The 9120-nt window shown below is 35.3% G+C and overlaps 1 non-coding gene across 1 annotated transcript; it reads right to left on the bottom strand.

The window, feature by feature from the left end:
• Positions 1-3990: 3990 nt before the first annotated feature.
• LOC112510608 lies at positions 3991-4097 on the bottom strand. Its single transcript, XR_003068986.1, has one exon. It is a non-coding gene; the product is annotated as a small nucleolar RNA R71 (small nucleolar RNA).
• Between the last annotated feature and the right edge of the window lie 5023 nt (positions 4098-9120).

Raw genomic sequence — 9120 nt, forward strand, 5'->3', positions numbered from 1 at the left:
TGAACAGCTAAAACAATAATACATCTAACAGTGACCACTTTGACCACTGGAGAGAAGGTTTCTTCATAATCAAGGCCTTTTCTTTGACTATAACCCTTAGCCACTAATCTAGCATTATATCTTTCAATTTCTCCAGTTGATTTATATTTAATCGTATAAACCCACTTACAACCTATTGCTTTTCTATTTTTAGGTAACTCAGTGATATAAGTTCCATTTCTGTCTAAAGCCTCCATCTCATCATTGATAGCTTTTATCCAATTTTGATCATTACAAGCTTCTTTAAAACATTTGGGTTCGACAGACTTACTTAAATTTGAAACAAAACAAAAAATATCAATAGAAAGACAGGAATAATTAACAACTCTTTCTATACCATACTTAACCTTCCCTTCAACCATAAAATCATCATATTTACAAGGAAAATTGACTGGTCTAGATGATCTTCTAATGGACTGAGTTTGAGACTGAATACCCTCAGAGATATGAACCAAAGAAGTTTCATTATCATTAATAATAGTACCTTTAGACTGTAGCACGACATCTCGACGAATACTGGCAACCACTCCAGAGCTACCAAAGGCTGCCAAGCGGTAACTCTGTCAAGGTCACCTTCTTGAGGAAGACCTTGATTGTCTTGAAGCTTAGAGCTGCCTAGCGATTGCCTATTGTCAGCCCTAGATAGGCTACCTAGTTCACTACGGTTACTGTATCTAGAATCAGACTGACAATTATTTTCATCAACAATAGGTCCTCTATTCTCATCATTGGGTCCCACAACATCAAAATCATTAAAAGAATCAGGCACCATATCAAAGAAATTAAGACTATTAACATCTTCATTATTAAGTTGATCAGTTTTGTCCATACTCGTCTTGAAAGGAAATGCATTTTCATAAAATTTGACATCCCGAGAAAGTATAATTTTCTTGGTATTCAGACTATAAAGTTTGTACCCCTTTTTGTAATTGGCATAACCCAACATAACACATTTTTCAGATTTAGGAGAAAATTTATATGTAATGTTGGGTATATAAGCAAAATAGAAACACCCAAAACTTCTTAGATGAGTAAGGATTGGTTGAAAACCATACACAAGATCATAGGGACTCTTACCATTTAAGATAGAAGTAGGAGTTTTGTTTATTAGGTATGTGGCAGTTAAAACGCATTCATTCCACATATAGAGAGGAACCTCACCCTGAAACATGAGAGCCCTAGCAACGTTAAGTAAATAATGATGTTTACATTCTACAACCCCATTTTGATGAGGGGTATAAACACACGAAGTTTGGTGAACGATACCTTTAGTCTCAAAAAACTCACTTAACTTGTGAGTAGTAAACTCAATTCTATTATCACTTCTAAAAGTTTTAACAGACTTCCCAAAACTGAGTGTGAAGAAGGTTTAAAAAAATTCAATATACTCGTCTACCTCATATTTTCCTTTTAAAAGATATACCCAAACAGCACGAGAAAAGTCATCAACCACTATTTGAAAATATTTATGTCCATCACTACTTTGGACTTGGTATGGACCCCACACATCTAGGTGAACAGTTCACCAAGACTTATGGTTTTATGAGTACTAGGAGTAAACTTTTCCCGTGTCTGTTTTGCCTTACGAAAAACTTCACACGGCCCACACCCTTCACTACTAACCTTAAGTCTATCTTTCGAAACATGAAGCACTTGGTCAGCTAGGTGACCAAGGCGACTATGTCATAACTGACAGAAGACAAAACACACCTGATAAGTATCAACTTATTTGATACTTTTACACTTTTTCTTACTTTATTTACCCATTTTATTTTTCCAAAATTACGCAAATTGAGTCTTTTTGTTTTATTTTCCTATTTTTTTTTATATTGAAGCTAAATTGATATGATAAACATGTTTACTTCTTGGATATGTGTTGATTTTTGGGGAAAAAAAGCCTTGTTAATAGGTGTTTGGCTGAAGCATGCTACGTGTGCTGCAGAATGATTCCAGGGGCACATTTGAGAATAGTACGGGGATTCTTTTGATGTCAAATCTCCCTTTTTGGCAGCCCATCTCCTGCAGTTTTTAAGATCTTATGGTACAGATTTAAGATCTGATTTTTGACTAATATTTAGGTAGCATTGCTTTACCCATGGACAATGTAAAAAGTAGGGTAAAAGCTTTATCTTTTGGTCCTTATCCTCTATTCTCCTACTATATAAAGGAAGGAGGCTTGGCATTGTAAGAAAGCAAGTAAGTCATCTGGAAAGTAAGAACTCTAGCAAGTAATTTGGGAGAAACAAGTTTTTAATAAACTTTTGCAAGTAACTTTGGAAGTATTTTATTTTCTCTTTACATTTAAGTCTTCTTCATAATTCCTCTTTACATTTATTCCTTCTATTATCTTTTCTTTTCTTATGCTCTACTTAATATGCTTTATTATTTATGCAATTAATATTATTATTTAAAGTATTTTAATTCTCTTTTATAATTCCTCTTACCATTTATTTCTTCTACTTTCTTTTCCTTTCTTATGTTTTATTTGTTTATGCAATTAATTTTATAATTTCAGGTATGGTAGGCTAAGAAATATAGCTTGGGTGTTGGGTGATGTTAAGAGAAAAATCGATTTCGTTTGTAGAAATATGAATTATAAATCTTTACAACTACGTCATTCAAGTTTTTATTGCAAAAACATCATCCATGGACAAGTTGATCACTTGTTTAAAAGTGTTAAAGTGTGTTGGATTTAGAGATAAACCAACAATAACACGTCAACTTGAATGATATGGAAGTAGGCTCGAGAGAGCTACTTAGAATCGAGAAGACTCGTTTTCACTCCATTTAGCTTATGAAAGGAATAGTTTGAGCCAATGTCGAGACTCCAGCCTTGCATAGAGATATGAAGGCTTAATCTATGACTGTGTGCCATTCTACATCTCGAGAAAGTACCTTAAAGAAGCTATTAGTTGTAAAGATAAGTTATTTATAAAGCATGCTATAGAACCATGTTGTAGCATGCTATAGAACCATGTTGTAGCATGCTGTCTACTTAAAAATCGGTTTAATATCTTAACAAATCCCTACACCCTAAGTTCTCTTTTATTACTTGTTCACAACAGTAGTGTTTAACCAACTCACCACAAATATTTCTTCGAATTCACCATCTGAAATCATATCTTTATTTAGACTTTTAAAAAAAACTTTTATTCCTTTTCTCCGTGGATGATATCCAGTATTTTTACCACTTTATTACTTGTAAAAAACGATAGTGGATTGATAAGTGTATACTTGCACTAGTCTCCATTTGCTAACAGTCCGAGAGATTTATTTTATAATAATTATCGTAACAAGTTTTTGGCGCCACTGCCGGGGATTAGGCAAAAAAAAAATTAAATCTAAGGATTTGATTTTTCTACCATCTTTTCACTTGACTTTAGGTGTGCTGTATGTCAAGGCTACCACACGGGAAAATTTTTGAATTGGATCCGGATATTGAGCGAACTTTCAGACAAAGACGAAGAGTGCAAAGAGCATTATTATATATTCTAACCTCTTCAATATGGCTGAAAATCCACTACCACCACCTCCCCCACCATTGAATGACGCTGAAAAAATAATTAGACTGGCAAACTCAAAAGATGGAGGAATTATGGACGATGTTATTCATGTTTTTTATCAATTGAACTCAGGGATAATTAGACCAGAAATGGAAGCCCTTCATTTTGAGTTAAAACCAGTGATGTTTAATATGTTGCAAATCAATGGTCAGTTCAGTGGTTTGCCATCTGAAGATCCACACTCACACTTAAAATCATTCATGGAAATAACTGACACTTTCCTTATCACAAGAGTATCTAATGATGCTCTAAGACTCACATTGTTTCCATTTTCTTTAAGGGATAGGGAAAAGTCTTGGTTCAATTCCTTACAACCAGGATCAGTGGATTCTTGGAATAACATATCAGAAAAGTTTAAAAAAAATATTTTCCTCTCACTTGGAATGCTAAGTCCAGAAACAAAATTTGTCTTTTTAAACAAATGGACGATGAGGCAGTTCCCGATGTTTGGGAATGGTACAAGGAGCTATTAAGAAAATGCCCTCACCATGGCATTCCATATTGTATACAGCTCGAGACATTTTACAGTGGGTTGAATCTCACTGTAAAACAAATGTTCGATGCTACATCAGGAGGAGCTTTCACATCTAGTACCTATAATGATGGATATGATATCCTTGAAAAGATTTCTAATAATAATGGACATTAGGCCGATCCACGTGCACTAGTACCACGCAAAACAGTGGGAGTTCATGACATAGATGTTTTTACGGCATTGACGGCACAGATGACTGCAATGACCAACTTGATTAAAAATTTAATAAATGGTTAAGCAGCACAAACTATAGCCACCGCACATGCTCCAACTGTTGAGTCAGTAATATGTGTGTATTGTGGTGGAGGACATCCCTTTGAACATTGTCCATCTAACTCTGAATCAGTCAACTATGTGGGGAATCAAAATAGATCAGGACCATTTTCTCAAATATACAATCCTGGGTGGAGACAACACCCAAATTTTTCATGGCACAGTCCTACTTTAAACCCACCGATGAACAAACCCCAAGGGATTTCACATTTCCAACCACATCAACCTCAACAGGATTATCAGAGTCAAGTTCCAAACCATCACCAAAATACTTTTCATCAACAAACAAATCAGTCATCTTTCCAAAACAAGTCTAACCAACAAGCTGAATCTTCTACTTCTTTAGAAGCAACTCTAAAAGGATTCATAAACCAAACCAACACATCCATGAACCATCAGAACACTGCCATAAGATCTCTAGAAACACAGATTAGTCAACTTGCACTTGAGGTAAGAAATAGACCTACATGTATCCTTTCTAGTGATACAGAGATTCCAAAGCCAATGATGAGAGAGCATGTAAAGGTAGTGACTTTAAGGAGTGGAAAGAACCTCATGGAGAGTGAACCTATAAAAAAATTTGTTGAACCCAAGGACCTAAGTGAGATGGATGTCACAACATCTAGTTCAGATATTGTCACAACCACCTTGAATGATCATGGAAAATCAATAGAAATAGGAACACTTCCTAATAAAGCAGACTTCCCCTTGTTATTTCCAAATGAAGGCAAAGAGAAGGTGTCATTTCAGAATGATATTGGAACATCTTCTTCTGAAAGTAACAAGAATGTTGAGTCACCAATCCCTCATAACGAACCTATCATCATCCAGGCACCCGCTAGTCAGTCCTCTAAGAAACCAGTCATAGCCCCTATTCTCCTTATATACCTTTTCCACAAAGGTTGAGAAATCAGAAAGAGGAGTTGCAATTCAAAAAGTTCCTTGATGTGTTCAAACAACTACATATCAACATCTCGTTGGTTGAAGCTATTGAACAAATGCCAAGTTATGCAAAATTCCTCAAGGACATTTTAAGCAAGAAGAAGAAACTGAACGAATTTGAGACTGTGGCCCTAACAGAAGGTTGTAGTGCCCTCCTTTCAAATAAAATTCCCCCTAAACTCAAAGATCCTGGGAGTTTCACAATTCGTTGTTCAATAGGTGGGAAGGAAATTGGAAAGGCTTTGTGTGATTTAGGTGCCAGCATTAACCTCATGCCCTTGTCAGTATTCAATACCTTAGGCATAGGTGAGGCTAGACCAACCACAATTACCCTTCAATTAGCAGACAAATTCATAGCTCACCCAAAATGAAAAATTGAGGATGTATTAGTTTAAGTGGATAAATTCATTTTTCCCGCTAACTTCATTATTCTTGATTTTGAGGCTGATAAAGAGATACCAATCATCCTAGGAAGACCATTCTTAGCAACCGGTAGAACTTTGATTGATGTTCAGAAAGGAGATTTGGCTATGAGAGTGAATGATCAGGATGTCATTTTTAATGTTTTCAAATCCATGAAATACCCTGATGAAAAAGATGAGTGTTCTAACTTGAGTGTCATTGAGTCCTTGTGCCACAAAGAAGGAGTTAAATCTATGTTAGACTTAAGCAAGACTAAAGTTGTTGAGGAGATAAAACATGGAGAGGAAAGTGAGATCACCCTATTGCAAGACACCTTTGCTTTTGAGCTATTGGAAAGTGAGAGTGGAAAAATCCATGCCACATCTATTTATTCACCACCAAGGTTCTTACACCCTTCCCGATCATCCATTCCTCCCACTTCACAACCAGCCACCTCCACCTCACCAAATTTAGCCAATTTACCCCCATGGTTGCTTAGATCAATCCTACATTGCCGCACACCCCTTAGAACCATTAGACCCATCCAACAACCAGTACCCTTAAACCAAACAGCCCCTCTACCTGCCATCTTAACCCAAACTGTTAGGAATGAAATTCTATGTAAAATTGTGTTCGTCTTGAAAGTTAAATATTGTCTATAATTGTAAAAGTCATCGTGTTTGACTCTTTTTAGATAAGTTTGACTTTGACCTTGTTTAGTAGTTTGACCCTATAAATAGGGTATTTGTCTTTGTAAATTGAGAGAAGAGAGCTTTATTGTAAACCTGATTACGTAATAAGAGAGTTGACCAAAGCTTTTATTGTTGACTATTTCTCTCTCTATTCTCATCATATATGTTCTTGAAGTTCTTGAAGATATATCTCAGATCTGCCATTGTTATGGAGTTTTATGAAGATTGATCACTAAAGAGGACTCACAATTGGTATCAGAGCAGTGTGTGCAAGAAATCAGAAGAATAAATCAAAAGTTTTGAACATTTTTTTCTGGATATTTTTTTTTGTTCTTCAAGTTCTTATTTTTTTCTAGTGTTTGATCCGATTTTTTTAAAAAAAAATTTTTTGTGTTAAGATGATGATCAAAGTGTGCGTTTTAGAGTCGTGAATCTTTACTATTCACGCGGTTTCTTGATCTGATCATTCATTTTCAAGTTTTGATCGTTTTTGTGAATTTCTTAAAAGTTTTTGTGTTCTTAATTTTTTTTTAAATCTGTGTTTTTGATCCATTTTTTTTATAAAAATCCTTTTTTTTTTGGTCTAAATCAATGTCCATCTGGATTTAGCCCAACCGGAGACTAAATCGCCTATCCAAGTCCATTTTTTTAAGGCCCAACAAGTTTAGTCTTGTCCATTCTGTGTTACCTCCATCTCTCCAAGATTCTTAATCGCTCACTGATTTCATTTGGTTCTTGATTCTCGGATTTCAACTTGTTCATGTGAAGGCTGTGTTATACAGACTCTGAGTGGACAAGGGTTTTCTCAGGTAAGTAAATCGTTTAATCTCACAGGTTTTTTATTCTTGAGCGGATTCGATCAACTCTTGACCGGATAAGTGTCCAGTTTCGATCACTCTTTGACCGGATTTCTGAGCGATTTAGACACAAGGTTAGCTCTATTTGATCGAATTCGGACATAAGGTAATTTTGGTTTGACCGTATACGATCATCAATTGATCGATTTAGTTTTGTTTTGAGCGGATACGAGAACACATCGTTCACCCTTTGAGCGGATGTTTGAGCGATTTAAAGTTGGTAGTGAGCGATTTACAATACAAGTAAGCGGACTTCTTCTAGGTTGTGAGCGATTTATTCTTAGGTTTGATTGATTAACTGTAAGCTTGAGCGATTTAGGAAATTGTTTGAGCGGTTTAGAGATCAAGGCTTGAGCGGATTTTGATCAATTTTGTAAATCACACATCTGTTTGTTTGGTTTTGAAGTTTATCACTCACTGTTCATCATCTTCATAGTAACAAATTTCATCTTCCTCTCACATCAGAGTTCATCGCTCACTGTTAATCGAACAGGTTTTAAGTTTTGATTTCATCCTTCATCGAACAGCACCTTTCTTCACACCGATTTGATAACTGTGTTCACAGAAAGTAAGTTGAGTTTTAATCGCATTATTCAGTTTTGGTGTTATTGGTCAGAGATTGTACATATTCAAAGATTCTTGCACATCATTCGTTTTCAAGCTGCAGCAAGGCCAAATTTATTACATGATTCGTTAAAAGGTTGTGGAAAACAATGGGATTCAACGGTTTGTGAAACATTAAGATCTTCATTCTCACCATTGCTAAACAGCAGATAAAATCCCCTATATCGAACAATTGCACAAATTGATCACAGAATCTGTTTTAATTCCATCTTTTTACAGTCATTCGATTTGAAGAAGTGTGAAAATCAATTACAGGTTATTGCTCACAGACTTTGTACAGTTTCAAGGATTCAAGTCAATTCTCAGTTACTGGTTTGGATTTGCTGGAGTTGATTGAGTTAGAGCACTGGTGCAAAAGTTTTTAAGCCAGCTGTTTGACATGTTTGATTTCATCTAAATAGCTGACTTTGATTGAAACAGGTTAAATTGAAGTAATGGAGTTGAAGTGAATTAATGAACTAGACAGCTCTGTCAAAGTGATCAAACAAGTAGTAGTTACCTGGTTGTTTTGCTTTTGTACTGTTTATGTACTGGTTTTGAAATTCAATCATAGGGCCTTGTTGATTTACTGTTTTATACTGGTTGATTGCTGTAAGGTGCTGGAAACAGCTGAGAATAGTGATTTAGACAGCATTGATTCTGGTTTTTGAGGTTTATTTGTGACTTGTCCCATTTAACAGCTGAGAATAGTGATTTAGGCTGTTTGTTGAGAAATATTTGAGACTGTTTAGAGTCCAGTTTAGACACTGTTTAATGAGATTGTTAGACTAGTTTGGTGAGTGGTTTATCTTACCTCTGTGAGATTTACTTATCTGTGCAGAGACTGCTGTAAGAAGAGGAGTACTGGAATTGGATTCTTTGCTTTGGATTCCGATTTGAATTGTCAGGGGCAGGCAATTTCATAGAAGCTGAGAATTTGGCTTTATTAATTTCTTGTTGTGTTTCTAGATTTTGAGTTTTATTTTTGTTTAGATTGTAATTTTTGGATCATTTCGCTTATCTGTTTTGATTTTTTTGTTTTTTTAAACTGTTTGAGAAAGTTTTGAACTGTTATGCGTTGCATAAACTGTTTTAATCAGTTTTAACTGTCTTTGACTGTTTTTAACAGTTTTTAACTGTTTTCAACAGTTTTGACTGTTGTTACTGATTTTTGACAGTTTTTCGTCGTTTTTCTAAGTTCTCATCAGTTTTTT

This window comes from Cynara cardunculus (assembly GCF_001531365.2).
Source record: "Cynara cardunculus var. scolymus isolate 2C chromosome LG 3, CcrdV1, whole genome shotgun sequence".
Lineage (NCBI taxonomy): Eukaryota > Viridiplantae > Streptophyta > Magnoliopsida > Asterales > Asteraceae > Cynara > Cynara cardunculus.